Genomic DNA, 27,774 nt, shown 5'->3' on the forward strand with positions numbered 1-27,774 from the left:
CATTATTCCCAATTTTGTAGTAGTCACTCGCATTGGTATCAATAAAAAGAGAACTGAGCACTACTCGTCTCGGCTGACCTCGGGGAAGCTCCGTCCTTTTGAAGTAAACACACCTCTATTCTCGAGCCGAGTAACTTACTACGCGTTTGATATCAATAAAAATCAAAGACTCCTCTGTGATGCTAGTAACTTCTCCAAATTTGTGGAGCAAGCTGAATAGGTGACTCCGTGCGAAATATGGCAGAGTATATGATTGTTTCGCTACGTAGAAAAACTTATAAACTGCAAGAAATGTTGCAAATGGATATTACAAAAAACATTACAGGTTCATGAAAGAAAGTGTAGAGTGGTTAGCACAACATTTTATAGGAGAATCAACCGAATTTCGGGGCGGTGCACTACGTAATGACGAAAAGATGCGGGTTTTCTTGCGTTACGTGAGTGATCCGGGATTCCATGTCGGAATGTCAGGGAATTCTTTTGTGGCTCCAAATTACTGTGTCTGTGTCTGCTACAAGTGTAATGGATGCGATTATTGCGAAATCTGAAAATTGATTGTTTCCGGAAGTGTGCGTAATATGCAAACATCAAATGCAGAGTGGCAAGAACAATATACATTTCCGGGTGCTATCGGAGCACTTGACTATACACACGTGGCAATAAAGAAACCTAGTATTTTGGAGACGAGTACGCTAATAGGAAGAGCTCTTTCGTGGCTAAGCGGTTAGCGTACATGCCTTTGGAATGAGAGACCCGCGTTCGATTTCCAGCGGGAGCTCATGTGGTTCGGATTCTACGTTAGTCAGTGTGTCCCGTCTCATATAGCCTCGCTACTGACAAGGATATTAAACTCAAAATCAACTTAACGTTGATAGGAAGGGTGTATACATGAGAATGTATTTTTTATGGCAAGGCGAAAGGGGACACGTATGGTGTGGAAAACGCAATCGGATGGACGTGCTTTATGATGTGACTGGCTGGACTTTTTCAAAAAAGGAAACAAAGGGGCCAAGTGTCTGATTCCGTTCTTAAAGCCAAACAATTTACAAAGACTTTGGACAACACGTGATATGTGCTTGTCGTGTTAGTCTTGATGTTACTGGATTCAAATCAACATCCATCAGTTCCAATAGGTTCGTTCTCATGGTTTCAGTGTTACTTTCTTATTTCCCGTTTGTTTTCTTTTTTCTTTTTGTTTTATTTTTGTTTTATTCTCGCTCAAATATTAAAGATTCTCTTTTGGATTTGTGTCTCAGTCGTAGATGTATTTGATATTTCGTTGCATTTCATTGTAATTGCCTTCAAAGCTTCGGATTTCCTTCGTTTACTTTCTGGTAACTGTGACTTTGAAAGTACCACTGGAAACTCTTTTATAATATCCACAACTGTACTTTGATTGAAACTTTCGTTTCTACTTGCTCGTTCTGTAGCGTTTAGGATACTAAGCCATAGGTTAAAAACAACGAAGTGATCGCGCGACGGATGGGAGAAATGAGTAATCATTCCTTTTATTGATAAGACTCACTGCTACGCGCAGAGGAAACGCGAGTGAACGTTCATAAATCTGGAGCAGTCTAGACCTGAGTAGTGGCTTGTTTTATTGATACGAAATTGAGGGAGGAGATTAATCCATGTGTGGTTACTCCGATTCTCGAGCAGGACTTCTCAGGAGTAGTTACGTATTTTTATTGATATCACCCTATATCAAAAGTGGACCTACAGTTTATCGTAGAATCCGAACCACATGAGCTCCCGCTGGGAATCGAACCCGAGCCACCCGTGCTAAAGGCATGTACACTATACACATAGCCAAGAGAGAGAGCTCGGATGTAGTAATATGTCGGTAGTTGTCTGTAGTGGCGTACGCAAGGGATGAAGTTCCGGGTTCTAACCGTCCTCTTTTATCTATTTGCTCTACTTTGGTTGATTCCAAATCGACGAGTAATTTCAAAGATGTCGTGATAGGAGAATATTCCATATGTTTAGCAACGAGGTCGAATGAATGAAAAAAGAAAAATATTGTACGTAGACTTTTGTTGTTGTTGTTGTTGTTGTTATTGCAAAGAGAATACACGTCATGGTAGTTAAGTCGTCAAGAGAGAAGGCAATCACAAACGTTACGACGGTAGTTGCTAGTGATGGTTTCTTCTGGAAAGGATAACGACATTCCAATATTCCCGCCTTCTAGTACGTGTTATGAAGTATATATATATTTCAGTTGAGGTGGGAGGAACCCAACTGCGTGAAGTGGTGGTTGTTGATATTTACTTGCAGATGTCACGCCAGTAAGAACGAACTGGCAACAGCGCAACCGCATTCTTCTCTAATGGTCATTTCCTTTCTCATTTTGATCCGAACAGTTTGTACAGTAGAGTGATAGTGGAGTAATGATACTTAATATTAAAATATAGTATAATGAAAGTATTATAGTGATGGAAGAGGAGGAATATACTTCAACTCAAGCCACAGGTTAGAATGTGATAACAACATACGAAATTCCATGCTTTCGGTGCAGATTGTGAATATCATAAGACAACGTTGTTACAAATATAGCTTTCTTGTTTCTTATTTTGCGAAAGGCTGTTTTTATAATTTTAAGTTTTAATTTTAGAAGCATCTCTACACCGTCCCTGCTTTGCTGTGCACATTGACAAGAGGTCAGCATACATGTTATGAATGTAAATACATTAATACATATTATGACTACCAATATAGCGGTTTCTGCAGAAAATCGTAAAGGCTTCAAAGTCCGTGTTTTATTATTGACACTCCATCTTTTAATAGTGTATGACAATCGATTATGAGAGTTCGTGTAATACATTGAAACTAGTTTTACATAGTAAGTTTTCATGTTGTTTATTTATTTTGCAAAATTCGGTGTTAGTTTAAAAATTTGTACTCGTTTTGATGCTACACATTTACTTGGCGTTTTTCCTTCCAAGTGATTGTTTCCGGGACCTTACTCCGGGTAGTTTTGGAACCTAAGTGAGTGTGGAAGCACAGGAAACTGATCTTACTCTCAGTTCTTAGGATACGTGAAGTATTGCTATTTCCAGTCGTGGACACTTATATATATTCATTTTCGACTTGACTGTAATTTCCTTACAGTATGTAGTGTGTTATGTTGGTTTCTTTGCCTGTAAAATTTCAATTTTATTGCATGTATATTTTCAGTCTGCGCCCTACTATAATATTGTTCGTCACTTGGAGTAATTTACATAATTAATCCTAACCTGTTGAAAAGCAACCTAGAACTTAAGTCTGCTTCTAGGGCATAAATTTGGTGTTAAGTGTACAATAGAGTGCAGAAACGCGGTGGCAAATGAAAATATGCAAAGTACGCCATTTTCTTGTAACGCGAGTGAATTGCCATGCTCCAAACTTCATCACATGAAACTCGTTATTAAATATTGCATTTTCATTCCACCAATTCTTCCATTATCATTCATTTCCCTTATTCATAATCTCCCTTATCGTAAAGAACATAATCGTGAGACGTTAAACTGAAATGTTTCATTTCATTTATCAAATATTGCAGCAAATCATGTAATTTAGGTTAGGATGGTAAAGTCTTCCAAAATCTTGACATGAGCTTCATACAGTACACTAGTAAAGTATTTGTATCATTTAGTTCCCCCGTAAAATAACTTTGGACAGTTTGTTGTTGTTGTTGTTGGATTGGAGTTTAGCGCCCCTTTCAGCGTCACTTTATAACAAAGAGGCGTAAGCGACAAAGCTAAGTTCCTTACAGAAGACGTTTTTAAGTAAAAAAAAAAAAAAAAAAAAAAAAAAAGTCATGTAACCTTTTCTCTTGAAATGTAAAATACTCGTAACTTAAATACTGATTATTTTACAGAAGAAGCACTTCTCAAAATCAATTTTAGGTAAGTTAAAATCAAACATTTAAGTACTTAGAAGGGCGAGAAATGGAGATAATGCTTTTTTTTTTTTTTTTTTTTTTTTTTTTTTTTTTTTTTTTGTCAGATATGTCTTTGTAGACTTCATTGATTCTAGGTCCCTCGCTGGATGAAATTATTTACATTAATGTAAGCGACTTAGAAGAGTAAGGAAATAGTATGGTTTCCAATAGACGTGAATCAGTCAATGTCCTCCATTTTTATGAAAGTGTGTTTATTGTCGGAGATATCTTGACTAATTTATTATTTGTTATTTGAAGATGAATACGTTTAGATAAAGTTACAAGAGAAATCTTAACTTTAAATAAGGCATAGGAAACCTAAACTTTAAATATTCTTTCTCAGAAAAGTGTACACATTAAGTTGCCCAACAGTACTATGGGTTTTTCAAAAGGTTATTAGGCAATTAAAAGAAAAAAAACTTTTCTAAATATCTAGTGCCACAAGTAAATATTGGGAATTATATCATAGTTGATTTTTTTTCTTTGTTGAGCAATGTGACAATTTCTTACAGAAGTTTCGAAAAGTGTTTTCTCGAACAACAGGTGTTGATCTTGAGCATAAAACTTGCAGGTGGTTTTATTTATCACTAGTTTCAGGAACACAATAATTCATCTTGATACATGATCTTCTAATCTTTCAAAGGCGTTTAGTTTAAGAATATATTTCATAAGTTTCAGGCATACACATGATATTATTCCTGCTTACCGGTATATCTTTGATTGTAGTCCAACGTACTGTTTCTGTTTCCAACTGATGTAAAAATCGGATACAAATGTTTTCAGCGAATTTTCGACAATGCATGGCTGCGACCGGCGAGTAAATCGCAATATAGGTACTATTGGCAAGGTATTATCCTGCAGTTGCAATTGCTTTTCAAGTAGTATTATGAGCAGAATATCCTTCACTCTGTCCATGTTAGGCTCGAAGAAATGTAAACTGTTTGGCTCAAATTTCTGAACCCTCGATTTGTCAAGTCAGCGGTATTTTGTGGGGTTCTTTTTTGGGAGCTGTGCACAGTCTTCTCTGAAATGATTAAGGTCCCAAGGAACATAGTTTTATACACTGACATGACTCCACTGTTGAGATGTAGGTAACAGAATAGAATGTTTGACTTCCTTGAAGTCTGTTCTTCCCTTCTCAATTGATCTTGGAAAATACCGCAGGACTTATCCCTTTTGCAGCTGTAGCTTCTTTGTTCCGTTGAAACTTGACAAGATTTTCATATCTAACTGCGATGAAGATACTTTTTTTTTTTTTTCATTCATGGTGTTCGAATCACCATTGCACAAAGATTTCAAGGTCCGAACTGGCATGAACCTTCCTATAAAAGGAGCGACAAAGTTTCTCCGTGCAGCTCGAAGGGAAGAAGTTAATAATTTCTTGTTTTTACTCTTGTCTTTCCAATTACATCTTACTTTTCACCGTCTACTTCATGTTTATAGTTTTAAGTACTGGATATAGGTTCATCTTCAGTTCCAACGTATCGAGAGCAAAGACCTTCCGTTGTTCAAGGTATTAAACACATTCATAATCGTCTGTTTGATATGTGTGATGGTTGTTGCAGTCTGTGCTGCAGAAAATTGATTAGGACGCAATAAGTGCCGCAGTGAAGGCAACGAAGAGCATCACATTTGCACGTACAGTGATCATAATTTTGTGTAAAAGTAGAATTCTGATCTGAATTACCAGAATAAACGTAATCCAATTCCATCTGTGTAACGATTTACGTAATGGGCGTAAGCTATTCCTACTTTAACTGTTTGATTTTCATTACTGTTTGTACCTGTATATGCACATATCTTTGACTACTGAAACGGTCTGCCATCTGATTTGCAGTTTTCATCAGGATTTTCCACTGCAATATTTGTCCCAAAGTATTATTTTTCTCCCGTGGTCATTTATTATTATCTTAACGTTATTACGTAATTATCATTCACCTCCACGGTTTCTGTTTCGCTTTATAGCACCACGTTTACAGTTCAGTCTTCCAATTTTATTAGCATATTCATTCTCTATACTGTTCACGCACATTATACCGACACAAATTATATTTAAATAAACATATGACATCAAACAATTGTAAAAAATCACGTGAATCAACGACTTATTATTCCTTACAAAACTGGACGGGCGTTAAGTACAGCGTTAGTAATTGCTGAAGAAAACATTTTTCATTCCACTGTCACCAACTGCCAATTACAAAATTGAAAATTTCTACAGCACTTCAATAATGATGGGAGAGGACAATGGGGCCTATAACGCATACATTGAGAAATAATAATTTCACATATAGGCGTATGCACCACACTCTGTTGCTAATGTCAATTTGTTATCTAATACTATTTCGTAGGTGTCGTTTACGCCTCATTTAAAGCTTTTTGTACAGAGAAAACAAATAATGATACATATACACCTGTTTTCTATAATGTATTTTAAACTACTGGGCCAAATATCACGAATTTTCGAAATTTGGCGATTACGCCTATTTGTCATGAAGATACTGTATGAGACGTTGGAGGTTTGGAAAAATTGCTCCTGGAAACAAAGACCCAGAAAAATTATCTCGGAAAAGATCGCCTTGAAGAAATAAGCCTGCAACATACATATATATTAGACAAAAAAATCTGAAACGTTTGTAAAAGTGTGAAAATCATACCTAGTATGGTGTGGGGCCTCCTTTTACGTCCGAAACAGCTTGGATCCGACGTAGAATGGACTTTTATAGCTCCTGAATCGTGGTGTGTGGAATTCTGTACCATTGTTCTTCCAAAACATGCTCCAGTTCCTTAAGGGATGCTGGTAGAGGATAATGAGACTGAACACGTCTTTCTAACTCAGACCACAATGGCTCAATGATGTTCAAATCTGATGATTTTGGGACCCAGGAGAGGGGTGATAACTCCTGGTTATGCTCCTCAAACCATGATTTCACTGTTTTTGCAGCGTGACAAGGTGCCAAATCATCTTGGTAGATGTCATCACCATCAGGGAACAATATTTGAGCCATGGGTAGAACCTGGTCCCCCAAAATGGCCTCATACGCCTTAGCATTCATCATTCCATGCAGGGCTATGATTGGACCTGCAGAAAACTATGATATCACAGCCCATAGTGTAACAGAACCACCTCCATGCTTTACAGTTGGGAGCAGACAGTCTGTTCTCCATACGTAAACACGACCGGTTGTTGGAAACAAGGTGAAGGTCGATTCATCGGACTATATTACGTGTTTCCATTGCTCATGAGTCCACGCCTTGTGGTCCTTGCACAACTTGATACGCTCTTCGCATTTACTGCTGTGACCAGGGGTTTGGCGATAGCGGCCCTGCCATGAATTTTCATTTTATGAAGTTCCCGTCGCACTGTTTTCGATGAAACCGGGTTCTGTAGGCCGAAATTGAGTTCAGACGTAATTTTCATTGCAGTGTTCTTCTTTTTAGCTGCTGCAATCCGTTTTAATGCTCTCCGGTCCCTGTCTGACAGAATTGTCTTTCGACCACTGTTGTGCTTTGCAGACGTCGTTTGCACATGAATTGTGTATGCCCTCGTGACATTAGACACAGTGCCTTTCGATACCCCCACAATGTTCGCCACTGTTGCCACTGAAGCTCCAACCAGACGGGCACCAACGCTCATGCCTGTTTGGAAGTCGGTCAGGTCGCCAATTTTACCGCACCACTTTCACACCACGACACTCACAGGTGAACGGGTTACTGCTGACGGAAGAGGAAGGTCCACATGACACACTGAAAACAAAAAAACGATCGGCAACCGCAACACGTGTTGTGCAGTGGAGGGCCAAACTTACGTGTCCTGTATAAAGTGCTTTTAGATTTTTTGTCTATCCCCTGTATATACACTATGTGATCAAAAGTATCCGGAAACCTGGCTGAAAATGATTTACAAGTTCGTGGCGCCCTCCATCGGTACTGCTGGAATTCAATATGGTGTTGGCCACCCTTAGCCTTGATGACAGCTTCCACTCTCGCAAGCATACTTTCAATCAGGTGCTGGAAGGTTTCTTGAGGAATGGCAGCCCATTCTTCACGGAGTGCTGAACTGAGGAGAGGTATCGATGTAGGTCTGTGAGGCCTGGCGTGAAGTCGGTGTTCCAAAACATCCCAAAAATGTTCTATAGGATTCAAGTCAGGACTCTGTGCAGGCCAGTTCTTACAGGGTTGTTATGGTCGTGTAACCACTCCGCCACAGGCCGTGCAGTATGAACAGGTGCTCGATCGTGTTGAAAGATGCAGTCGCCATCCCCGAATTGCTCTTCAACACTGGGAATCAAGAAAGTGCTTAAAACTTCAATGTAGGCGTGCGCTGTAAGAGTGCCACGCAAAACAATAAGAGGTGCAAGCCCCCTCCAAGAAAAACACGGCCACACCATAATACCACCAACTCCGAATTTCACTGTTGGCACTACACACGCTGACAGATTACGTTCACCGGGCATTCGCCGTACCCACACCCTGCCATCGGATTGCCACATTGTGTACCGTGATCTGTCACTCCACACAACGTTTTTCACTGTTCAATCACTCAAAGATTACGCTCCTTACACCAAACGAGGCGTCGTTCGGCATTTACCTGCGTGATGTGTGGCTTATGAGCAGCCGCTCGACCATGAAATCCAAGTTTTCTCACCTCACGCTTAACTGTCATAATACTTGGAGTGGATCCTGATGCAGTTTGGAATTCCTGTGTGATCACCTGGATAGAAGTCTACCTATTACACTTTACGACCCTCTTCAACTGTCGGCGGTCTCTGTCAGTCAGCAGACGAGGTCGGTCTGTACGCTTTTGTGCTGTACGTGTCCCTTCACGTTTCCACTTCACTATCACATCAGACACAGTGGACCTGGGTATATTTAGGAGTGTGGAAATCTCGCGTATAGACTTCTGACACATGTGACACCAAATCACCTGACCACGTTTGAAGTCCGTGAGTTCCGCGGAGCGCTCCACTCTGCTTTCTCACGATGTCTCATGACTACTGAGGTCGCTGATAATGAGTACCTTGCAGTAGGTAGCAGCACAATGCACCTAATATGAAAAACATATGTTTTTGGAGGTGTCCGGATACTTTTGATCACATAGTATATATATATATATATATATATATATATATATATATATATATATATATATATATATATATTAGTATATAGAAGACAAAAGGGCGGAGATTATAACGTGTTTAAAAAAACTGAGAAAGTTATGATATAGTAAGAAAATTGCGAAAATTATAACATATCAAGAAAAGAACACGGAATTTAATACAGTAAGAATATTAAATCAAAACCACGGAGCAAACCTCCTCAATCTTTATTTCTTCTATTATTTCCCATTCTCCGGTATGCTTCATTAACTAAAGTAAAATCAAAATAATCCAGCAACTCAGCGCTTTCTTGGGGACTAATGTCACGTAGATACTGCATCTCATCTTTCACATTTTCTGTAGGAGGAAATGCTAGAGAGTCAGTCTGGTAGAAAATCGTGTGATATCTTATCTGTGAGATAACGTATTGTGTCTTGAGTGATTGGTTCTTATTCCATGTATTCTGAGTAGGTGGCAGAACCACACCTGCAGAGTAACGTCCTACCCGAAAACTGCTTGCATTACAATTAGTTCAAAATCCAACATCACTTTGTTCAAATTAGGAAAAAAAAAAAACTTAGTGTATTCTTTACACTTCCTAGATAAAACATTCAAAAATCCCTCGTAATTCTCGTGATTTTTGTTTTCCATCAACAAATACACTGCTGTCACTGCCATTTCTCCTATCGGAACACGAATCACATATATTTGCAAGAATCCGCGCTGGGCTAACGAAAAGTTGCCATCTATAAAGCAAATTGACTCAGTAAGCTTACGAAGGGAAATATCATTTGACAGTATTATAATCCTGGACTCAGATGACTGGACTATCCTCATACAGGAGAAATTTCTATGGATCTCACTCATCTGTTAACATCCATTCTCCTGAAAGAAAGGAAATGAGTACTTAATGGATGGAAAATATTATCCCTATATTGAACAGTATGTTATCCAGTAATATGTTAATTCCCGGTTAAAATTAATAATTGACAAAGTATCAATTGCATATCTATAATAAATTTTCACTTCATATTCTTTCTGCTTATGATAATGCAAGAAAAAAAAATGTTTCTTGAAATCATAGTAAACTGATGTTAGATTTGTTAATTATTTTCATGTTAGACTTACGATTTATTCGAAATCCTTACAAAGAAAGAATATGTATATCAAACGAGTTCAAACTGTCACATTCTACGAAATTCTGATATTTTAGAAAATTAAAAGAAAACAGCTAATCTTCCGCTGATGGCAGTTCCTGATGACATCCACATGAACCTGTTTTCAACTTGTATTACTAATTATGTACTGTTATTTTAGTATACGTTACTTACAGTGCTCTTGTTTCATTTCCATCCTTCAATGCTAACCGTTAATCACAAATATTTCTAATTTTCATGCTTGCTTTGCTCTTGACTAAATATGCATTCATCTATATTGTATTACTGCGCAAAATTAGTACCTGTAAAGTGTTACAGACTACGCACTATTGACAAATAACAAAAACAATAAATCCTTACTTTCTCACTGCGATGGAGGATATATTTTCAAGAATTCGTGAACGATGTTAGCTTTTTCTGTTGCATGTTCGGAAAGATATTCTACAAAATATCCACTCTTACATCCTTAGAAAGTGCTTCTTAAAGAAGAAGTTGCATTATTGGGTGCAGATTGGCTTGACGAAGGCTGAGTTCACTATGGCTATTTTCGAACATTCCACTAGTGTAGCCGTTTGCATGATAAAATGACCATTCATGCTGAACATTGATAGAACTAGGCGCTTACCCACCATGCGTGAATTGACTGACTACCTAGACCTGTAAATATGCAGTAAAGGGATGCAGCTGCGTCATTGCTAAACTCACATGGCAACAATCGAATTTGTTATTCGGAAGAGTGGTCATTACTAGGTGGCAGAAAGAGAGTGGTCTGTGTAGATGTGGTTAAATATTTTGGGATATTCCCTGCTCTGAATATCTCTATTTTCTAAGTGCCATATTGGCATGGTGAATTTTGCTTAAAATAGTTTAAACACAATTATTTTCTCTTTGGACAGCTCCTAAAGCCTTGCTGATAGATTCTAGACCGAGATAAAATTATATAATATACAAAGCATAATGAAGACTGAGTAATATAAAAGGATAGGTTATTGCAAAATCTACAACCAATTCAGCAGAATACATAATTTTCGGAAAGCATACTGGTGCTCCCAAACAGCATTTTATTTAAAACTAATTCTTTGCACATTATCAGCTACCTCAACTTACATATAATTGATTAAAACAATTTTGGTTTTATTATGTGAACACTGTTTCTCGTTTGTTTTCTTAACAGTTTAAATTTATGCATCTTCGTTACTCCTGCCTGCTCCAAATGATCGTTCAGTAGTATATATCGCAACCCGTCTCCCGCGCCCTATGCTGGTCCTGGTTCTGCCGTCAGTATTTGAAATAATAATTATTTGAAATAATAATAATTTTTAATATTTGATGTATGTATTCAAAATTTGTACATCCAGACCGGTGAATAAGAGTTTCAGTGCGTATATTATTGCTTTGATTACACAATACAAAATTTAAATCGTGGTCTTTCGATTGCCCTCTGTGTATTGATGTGCTGTAGAAGTAATTACTCCGGTACAATGTAACTTGGGACCCTGCCACCCAAAAAATAGAGATTCAGTAGCGACGTTAAAAGTGATATACGCTTGCCTCTTTAGAATTATGCAGCTGTGACATTAAGGTTGAGAACTTTGTTTGTTAGTCCTGTGAAGCAGACTGTTTGAACTTCACACACACTTTCTAAAGTGTAGATTAATTTAAAGAATTAGGACATTTAATCTTGTTTGTCTGGGAAAACTTAGTTGTGTGCACACTCCTTGTTTTACTGTATACTCTACCTTCGTTGTTTGAGTACATTTTGCTAGGATGTGGTGGGAGTTCAATGTGAATATATAAATCTACATTTCTTATTAAGGTTATTGTGTATTTGGATCCAAAGATCCAATATATTTCAGGAAAAAGAATTCTTCTAGGTCTTATGTCTGGAGAACTACATATAGTGTAGCCCAACCAAAACTATAATTTAACTCAGTGAATGCTTATTCCGTAAGAAGATACGAAAACTCGATTTAGGGAGCGTTCAAAAATTTTGTGTCCCCTAATGCAAAAAATCCAATATAGTTAATTTAATCAAAAATCTTCTTGTACGTCTTATTTCTGGAGAACTACATACAGCGTAGCCAAACCCAAACTATCACTTAACTCAGTATGATGTTCTTATTTTTTTTTTTTTTTTTAAATCGATTTAGGAGCCGTTCAAAAATTTTGTGGCCCCTGATCCAAAAACTAATTATTTGCCAAGATCGCAATCTTTTGAAACTTTTTTTATCATTCCTAAAGTTCTTGGCCAAGATCGCAATCTTTTGATCCATTTTTTGATCATTCCTAAAGTTCTTGTTTGCTTTGTTCGTCATTGTCATGATAATCAAATACAGCCTCAAAATCCGTTTAATAGCTTAGTGCACTATAATTGGCACACGAGGAAAAATGTAACATTAAAATAAGATGTTTCAACCTTCAGTATTTTATTTGAGAGTCAAAAGGTGAGTATTTTTTTCAGTGGAAATGGTCGCAACCTATGAAAATATATAGTAATAAGCAGAGCGTATTTACGGTGGCAAATTTAAAATAAGCAGCAGCTTTTGAAAGTATGTGAATGAGTATACTCAGTGGAAAGTCATAGAATAAAGAAAAGTGGGATACTAGAAAGTTCTTGTAACTGTTAATTATATTCTCGAAATTATTGTTCAGGTTTACCGAAGGAACGATGTAATATTTAATGAATATCCCTCATTTTATCTATAACTTTCTGTTGAATCTTATATTCATTATTTCATGAACACTCGCTTTTATAATTAACTTTTACTCCGTGTAATTCCGTGTAATTAGAAAAAGAAATTAAACTGCCATTACTTATGATGCAATTCTTTTTTACAGTAAATGAGCCTCTGTTTGTTGGGATCTGAATCTTGTTTCCCAGTGAAACAAATTCGTACTTGAAGTGAATTCACCAGCTGTTGACATCGCATAAATAATAGATGACTTAATGATTATCTCAACAGAATGAACATGATTTGCAGTTGGTTTATTTTTGACAGCATTGTGCATTAAAAGAAAAAGGGTTTAACTAAATGGTATTAATCTTTCAGCGTACCTATTCGTTTTACGTGTCTCAGGGATTCCTAACATTTTGTGAGTGTTTGCATGTTGAGAGAGTGGTAATAAAATGTAGATTTTTCACCTTACGTAAATATCACCTAAGCAGTGCCACGCATTTTTTGTAGAATAAAAGCGGACATGAAGAAGCTTTAAAAAAAAAAATCAGACGATGTTCGTTAGTTAACTGAATTATAATCCGCGTCACCCAAATTGGCGCGTGGCATCAGCCAGTAAGCTCGCAGTGCCCTGGTACTAAACGTTCATGGAGGAATCTAATCATTCATAATTGTCCTCAAATACGAACAAAATCAATTATGAATGATTAGATTCCTCCATGAACGTTTAGTACCAGGTCACTGCGAGCTTATTGGCTGATGCCACACGCCAATTCTGGTGGCGCGGACTATAACCGTTGTTTCTCAGCCATGGAGGTCGACCGTATCGAAAGATAGCAGTTGAAGAATATCGCTTTATTAATTGTGTATTCGTATGAAATGAATGCGTAAGAAAAATAACGATTGCAATTTTCAGTTTTCACTTTCTTGCAACCGTAAGCATGAAAAAGTAAAAAAAAAAAACTAAATACCGGGGAAAAACATTTTTTGACGGATATAGGCGGTACGTATTTTTACACGCAGAAAAATCAAGATTTTGATGGCGTGCTAGTGACACTATCAGCCACTCAGAAAATAATAGAAACTTAAGATTGTAGGATATTTTTTAGAGATGTCTCATCTTTATTGTTCTACTTCCTTATATGGAAATTCGTGAAAATTTAAAATTGCTAGCTTTCCTCTAGATCTAACAATTTTGTTCACATATATATTAATACGACTCGAAAATTCCACTACAACTTTCGCTCACAGTTCACAATTGAATGATAATATAAGACAGTGTTGTGGATCCGCATTCTTCATTTTCTTTCGTCATTAGGAATTGTATTTTGGTTTTTACACTGCTTTTACTTATTGAGTTGATTTTAGTGTGTTTCATTACATAAGCAGAATGAATGTATGTGCATTTTATTATGGTAGCATTCATGTACGCGTGAACGAACAGTTGACTCTACAGCAATTTCGTGAAAGTAAAGCTGTTATGAAAAGAAATTTATTGATTTATTATTTTTACTTGCAAGACTCATTTAGGAACAGTAATAGAGGAGAAATAGTAAACCAACTGTAAATATTGTTCATTACTCAAATACAGAATTCATGTGTGAATGACTACGTGTTTGTCTTAGTGTGTTTCTTGTGTGAATTAGCTGTACAAAAGAGGAAAGCATATTATTCCTAATACATATAACTTTTTTTTTGTATTATTGATACGAAAAATTACTAACAACAGCGGTAAAGGAAACATTGATGCAAATATTGTGTTTATATAAATTACATGTAAAGCTTAGTTTAATATAGAGTCTTATAGGTGGTGGAAATTAATTAATTATTTTATTTACACATTATTTTTGTAAAATTGTCTCGATAAATACAATAGTATTTGATTCTCTTTGTACAATAGTTTCCGTGAAAGCCATTGATTCATGTATTACAGTTTCACGCTGCAGATAAGTATGCAAGGAATAATAAAAGGATACGCTGTTAGCTGTTTCAGCGATTTTTAAATATATGAACAAAAAAAAATATGTTTAATGATATTGGCATTGTATTCGGAGGTAGATACACAACAATGAGCCTTTCGATTCGTTGATTTCGATTAACTTCGTCTATGAGGGTGAGCTTAAACATTTTAGAATATAATTCTTTATTTCACGGCGGGCAGACATTTCAAGTAACAACGTACCACATAAATTTCTAAATTGATTCCACAAAAATCATAATATCTCACTTATTAAGGTTGGTGGGAAAGAAATGTCCGCTTTGATGTCTGGTGGGAAACACCTCAGCAACGCAACACAGGAATGAAGTAAAGTCACGCGTCTAACGTCACAAGTTCTCTACATGTCTAGCTAGGGTACCAAGACAATCACAAGGTATTGCATTGTCAAACAGGGTCGTATGAACATAGTTGCGAGATATTTTCCTTTACGAATTCGAACTGGAACGTGCAACATAGCAAGCTTCATCGAACAGTAACAGTGATTTGGGACAGAAATGGCATATGAACGTACCATTTGCCGTTAGTTTGTCAAATCCCATTCCGTTGACACAGCTTTGCAAAATAAGCTCCGTGGGAACCGACCAAGATTACATTGGGATGAGCTTCTCAGAACACCGTAGTTGCAAACCGTCGGAAAAGTGTTCGTTCCATTACAGGCAAGCTAGGCATACACCATACTACTGTCATCCGGCGGCTCCGTGCAGTCGGTAAGGTCAAAAATTGGACCATTGATGCTACATGAATTTACACCGGCCAACAAGAATCGCCGTCTGGAAGTATGCAGTTCTCTGAGTGTAAGGAATAACCTGGAAAGTTCCTGCATCGGATTGTCACTTCAGATGAGAATGAATTTGTTTTGGCAACCGTAAACGGTCAGGAAAATAGTTCGATCTTGATCAACGTTCAGAACTGTTTCCTAAACCAACCACTAAAGATGTTGCTGGTATGGTGGTCTTTGGTGTGGTGGTAGTGATTCTTCTTGTCTTTCTCTGGCGACTTGAAACCACCAATACAAATTATTACAGTGCTGAACTCCATTAAATGTACTGCAGACATATCCACAATATCTAGCAACGGTCAACCGATATTGTGTCCTCATGTTGGACAAGAATGCTTGCCCACGTGTCGCGCAAAGGGCAATGTAGGCTGTCCATGGATTGCTGTGTAAAACCATTCTTCACCCATCGTATACCTCCGATATCTCTCCTTCTGACTGCCACCTCTTCCAGCATCTGGATCGCTTCTTGGAAAGGAAAGACCTTCCCTGATGATCGAATTGTGCAGTGTGCGGTATAGAACTTCTTCTCATAGCATACTCCAGAGTTCCTTCTTCACGGAATCCAGTCATTGGCTGGGCGATAACGGAAGTGTGCGGTTGCAAACGGCAATTATTTTAATTAACCAGGTATTGTAGGTTTCCTTTTTTCTTCTTTGGAAATGACGCACCAGACTCAGACATTTCAGTTTCACCAACCTAATACTTTTCGTCATATTTGAAAGAAATGAAGTTTATTGTATTCATAATCTGTTGCTGTTTAAGTTAAAATTGCGAGTAAAGCACGAGGAAGCGTAGGTAATGTGATAAAGTTTAATATAAAAATGAACATGATGTCCGTTTCTTTGATAACTGGCATCGATAAAGAAATTAATTACCCTTTATTCTCATTATCATGATTTGAACTCTGCATTATAGTACCTAGTAATATAATCAATTTCTAAGGTCGAAGAACTGCGTTGAAAATTTTCCCTTGCTGATAGAACGTTATAGTTATTTATTGACGTATTTGTGACTATCCAGTTCTCAAGAATTTTTAATGATACGTTATCAAGATGAGCCACCTCTTCTGTAGCAACAATTTGTCGTTGTTATTATGGTGTAAGCCGTAAAAAATATACAATACTAGGAATATTTGGGAGGAGAATTCCCTCCAAGCAACTGTCCAAGGAAACTCTTGCAACGCACGTACAGCTAATTTTGTAAATGATAGCCAGTATTATGATTTATAATCATTTCAAGTTAGTTCATAGAAGTTGTTTTGGACAAGTATATTTATTTTCTAAAAGTGTAATGTCATAAGAGCGTTACTTACGTGGGGGAGGAAGAGTTGTTGGAAATAATTATTTATTGACTTACTATTGATTATCCGATAGTCAAAATTTTTACTGGTTGTAATTAGAATGAACTAAAGTTTACTGTACTAATGTGTTACAGTTATTGCAATCCTAGAAATCCAGACAAAAATAGAAAGAAATTAAATTGTGGGAGGAAAGTGTCGTTTCAGGGAACTCTGATGGCACACTACGATTAACTGGTACGCTATAAATGTTGTAAATGATAATCAGTACCATTTTCTATAGTCACTCATGATTTTGGCCTCTAGGAGGTGCTTTTTTACATAGTTATTCCGATTTCCTGAAAATATTACAGAAGTAAGAAAGCGATACCAGATTTCCTCGCTTCGTCTGCTTTATTCCAATACAACCTTCCAAGTTACCAGTGAATGCTACTTTAGCCCAGATACTTGCTTTTGTGTTAGATCCGATAAGTGAATTTGAAAGTATTTGAAACTATGTATTTGTAGCTTAAGTCACATGTATTGTATCGTACTACATAATCAAATAGACCATCAAGTACAGAAAACTTATTTTCTATGTTTGGTAAGGAAGAATTCAGAATAACGAAAAATATGGTGAAAAATGCAATCTGAAATTGCATGATGGATGCATCAAGCAACACCAGATTAAAATTGAACTGTGTGTGCACTAAATGTTAAGATTGCATCCATTTCTTTAGTGTTGTGTTGTATATAAAGGCTGTCTGTTGGCATAGTCGAGCAATCTTAAGTTACGGCGATTGTAAGACCAATCTGCCGTAGGTTCGACCTCCTCCCTCAACGAATAGGTATTATTTATCGTTCTTTTGCCATTTATTTCTCATCGTCTTCTATAGTCTAAAGGACAGAACTGTGGCATGTAATCTAAAAATAAATAAATACATGTTCATAAATTACTTCTATGTGTGTATATATATTACTGCGTGCTTTACTGATATCATTTATATTGACATTTAAACTTCGTTGAGTAATGTTCACGGAAGCTTTAGTGATTATATATACATTTATATATGAGGGGATCACGTAGGATTTTGTACTGGTTTCTGTACATCAACAAATAAATTTACAGTTACTTATAGGTATAGTAAGTGTAGATTGGTACTAAATACTTGTATATACGCATTACGCCTACTACCAGTGCTGTAACGCTAATATAGATCTGATTTCGTTCTGTATTATGCATGTCGTAACCTAAGTACTTCGTTTTACATATAATTTAATGAATCGTAGAATAAACTATAAATCACCAAACCATAAAGAAATACTTAATTTATGTTCACGTAATAACAGGTGTTGCAGTCATAGTCTTTTTCTCACAATCATACAAGTTATGAATTGTCTGTGTCTATCCCCATATGTTCTTGATTTATTACACGTTGTAAGATTCGGAAAACAAACTTATTTATTTTCGGGTAATTCATACTAATTACCGCATCTTGATCATGCAACCAAAATACACATGAATGTAAACTACATTACGATTTTCTGTAAATAGATTGATTACAATAAACAATGTGAAATTATAAAGTGGATTCCAGGATGTACAAATGGGATCATACACAGATGAAAGTTTCTGTCAGAACAGTAAGAAAGAGAAGGAGAAAAATATAAACATCGTTATTGGAGAGTTTTAACGTCAAATATAGTTTATCCTATGCATATTTAAGAATTTCGGCAGTCTTGACTCCCATTATTCTCCATAGGAATAAAGATGCATGATTATTTCCTAAAGCATACAACTTATTACTCAAGAAGTGGTTGAAGGAAGTGTTTTTAAGGACAAAGATAGCCTTGGGCTTGTACTGTCATAAAAAGTGAAAAATAATCGATGAGGGCAAGAAAATATGACAAGTTTATCGAGCATTCAAATAGGGAGTGCTTCACTACGCAGCTGGTTGCACATTGACACTTAGATTGTCTCTATATTTGAAATTAAGCATTAACAGTGCGAAAGCAAATCGCAGTTAGTAACAGAAGACGAGTCTTGTAGCGTGTAGCAACATTTCACTATACTAGGGTAAGGTATTCTCAGTGTCTTAATAACCTGGGAAACCTTAAACTCTTTTCTTACTTAACTACTTTATACCGTTCGATCCCAGACCCCGCCAAGTGAACTTTGTGGTGCACAAACACCGTGTGCGTGGGTTTTTCTCGGATTTCTCCCGTCTCCTTTAGCCTAACCGGCATAAGCGTGGGACGTAAAACTCAAAGATTTCATTTCATTTTTACTTTTATACCACATTAAATTTCATTTGAAGTTTAGTTGTTGTCGAAACCTGTTAATTCCCCGCGTTTTCATAAATTTGTAATGCGTTATTGTAATTTTCTGTTTTTAGTAGGCGGTATTTAAGTTTATTCAGAGAATGATAGTGAAATAACAATGCGTGGAAAATATAATACTCTGATTGTCACTGCCTACATAAGGATTCAGTATGCGACAGAATATTTTCAGTTTTCGACCCTTGACTTTTGTACAAACACTAGTAAAAGTGCATTCTCATCCCATCTGATCTGAATTTATAACAGTGCTATTTGAAAAGACCAATTATGTTGTTCAGCAACACGACTGTTTTTTTAATAATCTATTTTGTTTTATAAGTTTATACAAGTTTAAGTTCATGACTTGACTGACTTGTAATTAATAATCTGTTAATTACATTAAAAGTACGACAGCCATTGTTTATTATTATTTTTTATTCTTGCGTATATATGCTATGCGCCTACATGTATGATATTCGTGCTTTTTGGTACTGTTTTTTCGTTTGTATTGCGAAATATGCTTTGTATTTTTTTTTTTTTTTTTTGGTCTTTTATTGACATTTTTTTTTCTTTTTCTTTGTATTATATTTCTCAGATGGTTGCATTTTAATTTCATGTCAGTTATTAATGTAACCTCAGTCTGTTACACATCAGTTTCTTTTCTCTTAATGTGAGCTGTTGCATGTATTTTTTTTTTTTTTCGTGTGCCCGTGCATTGAACTGTTTTGTTTTTGCTTCCATCGTTATGTGAGCAGGAGTTCCTTTTTATTTTTTTTAAAGGGTGTGTGGTTTTTGGTGTTGCTATTATACTGTATGTGGTCTTTACATTATAAAGTTTTATCTGTTTAGAGTTCAACGATCATTTTAAGCAACTAGACTATATGAGCTATAGTTGGACGTGGGATCCGAAGAAGTACTCTAACCGGAAATCGATCAGTAATCATCAACTTCAAAAGCAGAGCTTACACTATTAAACCATGAGGTAGTATATTATTAATTTCGGCTGAAGATGTGCATATGTAAACTTCACTTTGTTATTTATGAATTACATTATTGCGTCAGAATTGTGGTGTTTTCTTTTCAAGCGTTACTACATTTCGAGTGAAGAGAAGCTTCTACAAATTTAGTTAATATGAACGGAAACTATTTCTGGATTAAGAAAAACGTGGAAACAACTCTTTTGGTCAAATGGAAAGGAGACTACAGTTATATCTAAAGAAGGTTTATTATAGAATATGAAAGTACAGTTGATGTGCAACATGACACTGACAGATAGGTAATTGCCATTGATATTGTTGCATTGATCCCAGCGCGTAGGAAGGGATGAATGCCTTCAGTGTAGAAAGCCCTGGATTGCTTATATACATTGCTTCACATTGTTCTGCATTTGCTTGTCACAAGTGAATCGTTGACCTTTCAGTTACTTTTTTTAAGGGGTTGAAGATATCGGGGTCACATAAGTTAATAACAACGTGCGTTTGCACGGCTCATGGATAATTGATACTTTCCTGTCCGGCCTGACACCAACGTAACATGGAGCAACGTGTGAGACTGCTCGCTGTACACCTCCTGCAGCCTGTGACAAATTTCTGAAGCATACATGCCTTCTGCGCGAAGAGATTGGATAACAGCTCGTTGCGCTGATTTGGAGGAACCCACAAGGCACCTAAACGCTCTAAATAACTTTTCCCGACTGATGAAATAGTAGGCGACACCGTTCGCTACAAGAGCATATTGGGAATCACATCACGTTATCTATTGCCAAGCATATTTGCTAACTTCAATTAGATACAATGTTGCTGTAGTCAAAGTCTCCTTGTCACGGGCAACGCTTATGTATATAGGTTGCTCAAATAAAATAGAGACCTTGATTTTTTTCGTTTGATAGTTCATTAAGTGGAATATGAGAACATACAAGAGGAAGAGAAATCAAGGATTTATATGTAAGCTATACATATTCAGTACTTCGGTTGAAGCAAGTGTCTTTAGTGGGTTACTACATTTTGGATACCATGAACGAAGAATGTCCATGGTTGGCTAGTAAATAGTTTCCAACCTTGTCACGGACCTGATCAGCGTCACTGACGAATGGATGATGTTCCAGAGCTTATTGCAGTAGCTGGAAGACATGATAGTTGTGCGACGATAAGTCGGAATTACCACGACGGATGATTGAGGACTTCTCATAGGAAGCGTCACAGCACATTTTTATCATCTTTATACAATAAACATCACATCTTTGAATATTGTGACAGATGCTCATCTGTTCCATTAACATCTTTTGCCATCAAAAGTTGAATAACTACAGGCCCGACATAGTAATCGTCTTGAACGAACTTATTCAACCTGTTTCACCATATGTAAATAACATATTAACACCGTCCCACCTACTAGCTACTTCCTGACATACAACACCTTCTAGTGGCACAAACCCGAAGCGTAGTTTAATGAAGTAACGATGCTTTCATTTGAACATCCCTGAGATTTCCGTAACATTACATTATATATGTTATCTTAAACAGTGGGAAATAATCCTCTGTACAGCTAGATGTCAAGGGAAACGGAAATGAGGGTTTTGAAAATAGGAACTTGAAAATAAATAATGAACTACAGTGGATAATACAGAAGAAAAGAGGCAGAGAAGTTGTATTCATGCATTCGGTTTCCGCTAAAGTTTTTTGTAAATAGGCATTATACGTGTAATTTGCGGGAAAGAAAGCGGAAATCTCGTATTACTGGGCTAACCAATTCAATAATGAGTTTATATGTATTTCAATCGTCATAACTGTTTCACCGCATTTCATTTTCAATCTTAATCAATCCGCGTTTAATATTTCCTGGTCAAGTAACATCGTATCTTTCCTTGTAGGTTGGACTGATGTACTGATTATTGTATTCATTTCGTCATAAATATTTTTGATTTTGATTGATAATACAGTCACGCAAAAATGAGTATACAAACCTTACATGTTGTTTTGTCAACAATTTCTCCAGAAATTGGAATACAGTTCTCCATGCTGTACAGGGAATTATATTCCGCGTACATAAATATATATATATATATATATGGAGTCATTTCGAAGCCATTTACACAGAGTGTGACAGCAGAAAAAAGTGGTGTACTCATTTTTGCAGATAACTCACGGCAACTATTTTGTGCTACGATTACGGCTGATGGGTTACTAATAAGTATTTGTCAACTGCTATTCCCAGAGCATTCTTTTCTATTTGATATTTCAGTCCATATAAACCTGTATTTCATTATAAGTTTCTAGTTTCTGCTGATAAAATTTACCATGAAATATTATTTATTAATACACATCCGTGATTCTAATATTCCACTTTTTTGTTATATATATGTTAATAATATTCACCACTAATCTTCGTGCTGATAGGCACAAGGCAATCGTTACCTTCTTTTGGTTATATCCTTCCTTTCTTCGTTCCTTTGTTTTTAATATAGGTATATTTATTTTGGTTTTGTGTCAGATTTTTTGGGGGGAGGGAGGGAGGAATATATGACCAATTTCGATTGCTAATTACCGTAACTTACTTTCGACACATGTATTTCATGTCACTTACATTAATGTATTGCATATCACTTACATTGCATTAATGTCCACATCTCATTAATACTTCATATTGTTCCATTTTATGTCCAGTTTAAATGTATGCATGAGTTTACGAAATTGAAATATATTAGATATTGTTTAACTAAACTTCAGAAGACTATTTGAAGTCAAATAACATTGATTTGGTGTTGCAATGAATCCTTAGGTGTAGAAAGTATATGGGGAAACACAAAATCCGTTCCAGCCTTTATTTTGGATATTTTTTTTTTTTTTTTTTTTATTTTTAAGGAACATCTTGCTAATTCTTAATTCTTCCATTATATTTTAGTATTATTATTTGATGATGATGCTGGGTTACATGCATAATTTCCAGAAATCAACCTATAAGACAGCTTATGATAGTTAAACACACGTATTCTTGTTTATAATGTGCTGGAAAAGACGAAATGGAAAGGTAACGAAGAAAGTTCTGTCGCTTTTTGTGGAGGTCTGTGTTGCATTGACCCTCATACCGTGAGTTGAATGCGAATGGAGATAAGACGAAGGTCAGTTGTTGGTGTGGGTACATCCAACATACTACCTGGTTGTAGCAGTTCAGTTACACCGTGAACTTGCGTAAGGACAGAGTGAACATGGGAACTCCAGAGAACGTCATAAGGGCGTGTATGCTGTACGAGTTCAAACTGAGGTCAAACGCCGCTGCAGCGGAACAGAAGATATGCAGGCCTTTGGTGAGGGTGTCGTGACTACGCGGACAATACAGCGATGGTTTAACAAGTTTAAGGACGGTGATGAAACACTCAAAGACGCACCACGTGCCGAAAGACCAATACGTGTACAAAATGAAGATCTTCAGGCAGAAATTGAGGCGACCAGTGGGCAGACATGTGAGGAACTGGGACTACAATTCAATGTGAGTGGAGAAACCATTCGACAGCACCTTCATCAACTTGGGAAGCACTACAAGTTGGGTAGCACATGATTTGACTCCGGGTCAGAAGGTAACGCGAACAGATACTTGTGGTTCTTTGCTGTCTCGTCTAAGGAAGGAACCATTTCTGGACAGTGTGTTGACATGTGACAAGAAGTGGGTCATGTACGAAGCTCCACGGCGCCGTCATTACTGGTTATCATCCCATGAATCGGTTCCAAAACAGCCGAAACCAGCACTGCACCAAAAGAAGTTACTCGTGTGTGTTTGGTAGACTACTCGCGGCTTCGTGCATCAGGAACTGCTGCCAGCTGGTCAGAGCATCAATGCAACTGGGCACTGTCAGCAGTTGAACCGTGTGTTCAAGAAAAATTCAAAATTCTGGAACCAGCACTTATGAATCGCAAATGGGTCCTCCTGTTACAGGACAACGCTAAGCCCCACGCGGCTAGGATAACCCGGGACGCCATTCTACGTCTTGGATAGGAAACATTATTGCATCCGCCGTGCTCCCCGGACATTGCACCGTCCGATTATCATCTATTCCATTCAACCTTAGATGATGGCAGTTCAAATCCCTAGTAGAGGTGCAAAATGCACTTGATGCCTTGTACACGGAAAAGAAAGTATTTGAGAGTTGACAAATTTTATTTTGTTAATAACTCGGGAACAAATGAATTAATATGGATCTTTTTGTTGTTATCCTTAGAATAATTATAATTTGATAACTTGCCAAAATCGGTACTCCAATAGGTTAACTTATTGTTGAGTTATTAGGGAAAGAAATTTTGTCAACTGAAGCAGACTTCCTTTCGTGACTGTACGCTTCACGGCCCACCAAGTTCTACCGCAATGGAATCCATGGCCTTTCAGAATGTTGGGAGAAGGTTGTCGATGCTGACGGGGACTATTTTTGATCTTCCAGGTACGTCTTGGGTGCAATATCGATGTTCGAAGATGGTGGGTGAAAAAGCGACAGAACTTTCTTGGTTACCTTTATATAAAGAAAAATCGAATAACTTTATGTTAATATAGAGTCATTAATTATAATATGTAAAAAATTAATATAGAAGAGAAAATGAAATTTGGGGTTCACTATTTTGCGAAATCTGATTCCTGTAGAATAAAGTTTCGATCGTTTCCTACTAGGTACCTGTTCAAAACAAATGTTTTTATCTAATCTGTTTGTGATCCATGTAGCAACGTCCTTTGAAACGATCATATTCTACCTTAAACTGACAGGATGGATTAGAAAGAAAATTATATGTTTGCACTTAACAAATTTTTTGAAAGTATTTGTGATAGTTTTACTGACGACGCAAGTCAACCAGTACAATATGACTGGTACATGAGGAAAAAAATAGGCTTAATTACTGAGAAAGCTGTATCATAAGTATGCTTCGTAATAGGTGTCTGTGTGCAAACATACTAAGATTGAGTATGCAAAATATGAGAATGGTATGGCAAAGTTCTTCTACAACTTATATTTTTATCTTGAACCGGTCAACAAATTATACATTTTTGTGAAATTAGCGACTGCGGCTTTCGAAATATTATTGAAAAAAAAATATTGACCTCAAAATTAAGCTAAATGAAAGAAAATGTGTGAAAATATGTACCAATATTGCGCAATGTTAGAATTAACATTTTATAGAGGAAGTTATATCAACTTTAAATTCGATATTTATAGATTAGTTGTGCACATATACTGAATAAAAAAAGAAATCGTATTTTATGGACGTTACGATTGATGTTATCTTATATGATAGTGTATTAATGCAAAGTTTGATACAAACATCAAGCATGTTATTAAAAATAGAAGTCGGAATCAAGGAAAGCATACGAGTATTTGTTTTATAGGTTGGCTACTGTGCTTTAAAAGATCATTACAAAGAAAATTAGACACAAATTATTAGTAAAAGCTGTTTATGTTTAGCTCTCAGAGATGTAATATAGATAGATAGATAGATATTTATTTTAAAGAAAATACGGTATGATTACACGTCTTCTTGTATTGCATTCGCTCTTCAGAATTCAAGTTATTTTCGAAGTTAATGATTGTAATGTGTTACTTTGTATAATTTTGATAATACTTCTGACACCCATGTAACACAAAAGCATTTCCATACATACTGTATGTGTGTTGTATTAATAACTACCAACATCAGTTTCTATCGTATATCATTAGACGTGAATCAATGAGAGCGTGTGTAGCTATGTCACAATTATTATTCTCTTTCGTTGTATACTTTTGGGCAGATATAGATCTCGTTACGAGTACGTTCTAGTCTTCTATATGCAAAACGCTTAAAAAAGTATAGTTTTATCCTTATAAATGAACTCTTTGTTGTCAGAATATCTATTATTACGCCATTTATTGTCATTCGCAAAAGCATTGAGATGTTTGTAAAACGGAATCCCTATTGTGTTGAGTACCCAGATAGTAAGTTGTTGTTGAAAGAATGCTCGTATGTGTCACACATCTTTTATCCGACAGTAATGTTGGATTTTCTGAATGTATGCTTACTGGCGCATACATGTTATACAAACAGCAGACGTGAACACCCAATGGATATTACGAAGTGAGGTTTATTTGTAAACTTTTACCCAAGACTTTCATTTACTAACTTATGTTTTATTCTTCGCTTTTTATTTCGTTTCATAGTACAGATCTCTTTCGTTACATTCAATATATTATAAATTTTGTCATCTTCATTTTGTTTTTGTATGCTTAATAAATGTAGTGTGAAGCGACTAATCGTTAACTCGTATGAAACCACGATTTTATAATAAAGTTTCACTGCTCTACTATATAAGAAACGCATTTATACGTGTTCATTAAAGGTTGCTTGTAACTCATGCCGCTGTATACGCCACACTAGTGCTGTTAAAATCGTTCAAATATTCGTTTTCGGTATTCGAATTATTAAAATTATGTAGGCTCACGAGAGGATGATTTAAATATATATATATATATATATATATATATCCTTTCGTGAGAAAACTAAATATTCTCCAGACTCATCGGAACTAGCTTGGTGTTCCGATTGAAGAATATTTAGTTTTCCCACGGAAGGATATATTGGTAAGTTACTTTTTTTTTTTTTTTTGTTAATTATTCGAATAAATATTATTTATCCGAATAATTGTTCGATTAATTATTCTTTATCCGAATAATTACTGTAACAATTGTTCGAATAACGAATATTTTTCAAATAAATATTCGAAGAATCCATTATACGAACGTTCAAGTAATGAATTATTCGAATTTTAAGAGTACTACACTACACTTCCGAGAGCTTCAAATTAAAGTTATACTTTCAACTCTATACTAAGAATATGAAATACCTTGAATTCTACAGTAATATTGAGTTTTGTATTTTCTGATTGCCTTTTACGAAGTAAACTAGTGGTATCGCGTATTTTGTTCTGTGATTAAAGTTTAGGAGATGCGGGAATTATTTTATTTCAATACGGCACCAACTAAAAACAGCGGACTTCTGTTTTATTATCTGAAGTACAAATCATATAGTGTATAGTGATTGACAGCTTATCTAGGATTGCCATTCGTCCCGGAAAATCCGAGACCGTCACGGAATCGAGATCTACGTTTCGGTGTTCCGAAAATATTTCTCGGGACGCTTAAATGTCCCGGATTTCAGTGAAGAAGAAAGGAAGGAAATATAGTTTGGTGGGTGCTAGGAAAACGTGTGAAAGGAAACATCATACCTTGAATGAGCTAAAACCGACTCTGAAAGCCACGAAACATAACAGATCCTGAGAAATTAGAAGAAAAATGAAAGATATTGCTTACCAGGGGAAAGGGGGTAAATCATCTACGTACGTTTGCTTAACTAGGGAGGAGAAAGTCTACAGAAATGATTAAAAGTGTGACTTCGTAATACTTGAACAACTCTATCTAATGGAAAAATGTAAATTAGTACGTAACACTTCTTTTCATTTTAATCATTTCAAAGATTCTTGTAATTTGTAGCGTCTCGGATTTTTATTTTTGAAATATGGCAATCCTAAGCTTGTCTGTCTTT

At 36.2% G+C, this 27,774-nt stretch overlaps 1 protein-coding gene across 5 annotated transcripts in view; it reads left to right on the plus strand.

Annotated features, from left to right (window-relative positions):
* The window catches only part of LOC145688193 (F-BAR domain only protein 2), a 274,258-nt gene that overhangs the window by 125,245 nt on the left and 121,239 nt on the right, over positions 1–27,774 (plus strand). The gene's annotated exons all lie outside the window — the stretch shown is intronic.

The sequence above is a fragment of the Thermobia domestica genome, chromosome 6 (assembly GCF_964235325.1).
Source record: "Thermobia domestica chromosome 6, izTheDome1.hap1.1, whole genome shotgun sequence".
Lineage (NCBI taxonomy): Eukaryota > Metazoa > Arthropoda > Insecta > Zygentoma > Lepismatidae > Thermobia > Thermobia domestica.